Source organism: Galeopterus variegatus, unplaced genomic scaffold (genome assembly GCF_000696425.1).
Source record: "Galeopterus variegatus unplaced genomic scaffold, G_variegatus-3.0.2 Scaffold10465, whole genome shotgun sequence".
NCBI lineage: Eukaryota > Metazoa > Chordata > Mammalia > Dermoptera > Cynocephalidae > Galeopterus > Galeopterus variegatus.
Window position 1 is genome coordinate 37,869 of NW_007736576.1, and position 1,034 is coordinate 38,902.

General features: G+C 49.4%; 1 long non-coding RNA gene across 1 annotated transcript in view; it reads left to right on the forward strand.

The window, feature by feature from the left end:
• The window catches only part of LOC103610012, a 25,310-nt gene extending 24,282 nt beyond the window's left edge, over positions 1–1,028 (forward strand). Inside the window, exon 4 of the long non-coding RNA XR_552182.1 lies at positions 509–1,028. This is a non-coding gene — a long non-coding RNA (uncharacterized LOC103610012). The remainder of the gene's footprint in view (positions 1–508) is intronic.
• Positions 1,029–1,034: the final 6 nt, after the last annotated feature.

The window sequence follows — 1,034 nt, forward strand, 5'->3', positions numbered from 1 at the left end:
TGGCAGTTAAGGGATGAGGACAACGGGGAGAGGAGCGGCCCATGTGGTGGGAAAGTTGGGGCAGGGAGGGTGGCAGCTGCAAGTAAGTGGGACCTGGGTCGAGGGTAGTAGGTCTGGGCATCTTTGGGAAGTGGGAGGTCAGCAGAGACCTTGGATTCCCTCCCTTGGTGTTTTTCTGCTCAGCTTCTTAATACTGACTCTGGGAAAAGTAACTCGACTCCAGTCAGCACTGGGAGGGTTGGTATGGGAGGGTGTACTGATGGTGGTAAGCAGCCCCTTTCCTCACAGGGTCCTGCTCACAGACATTGCAGCCCCGAGGAGTCCTCCCTCAAGAGGCTGTTGGGGGGACGCTGTGTGTGGGGCAGGCCCTGCTGGTCCTGATCACCCAGACGTGCTTTTGAATCGGCAGGTGGCCTTTAAGACTATAAAATGCTCAAAGCTGGAATTATTGTGTCACCAATGACGGTTGAAGCGCTCACGATTTTGTATTTGTTGTATCTATTACTAGGATTCCACCACTGTACCTCCCCTACAAGGGACCGTCAGAGACTCGGACATCCCAGCTAGCAGGCAAAGCGGGCAGGGGGAGCTCTCCCTGCCCCGGAAGCTCCCAGGCCGAGCCGCCCTCCCAGGCCCTAGCACCCAGGCAGCCGATCAGCATCCCGGGCCTGCTGCAGAGGCAGTGTTCAGGGAAGTGTCCCACCAACTCTGAAAAGTAAAACCTTCCCTTGGAAAAGTGCATGTATAAGAGAAAATGTTTAAATGAACGTGTGACACGAGCAGACACAGAACTTTAAATATTCTTGAGAATTGTGTTTCAGAGCTTTTCATTAGTAGTTCAGAAATTCAGTCATGTTCACTTTTGTATTCAGTGTGGACTTTTAAATTATGACTTAAATACGTTAATGATACTCTAAAAGCACTGATGTAACTCCTGTATTTTGAAACATACATGTTAAAATGATGAACTCTTTCCCCCAACTAACTTTTCTTATTTGACATTGTGTGCTCGTTTTCTTCAGCACTGTAAAATT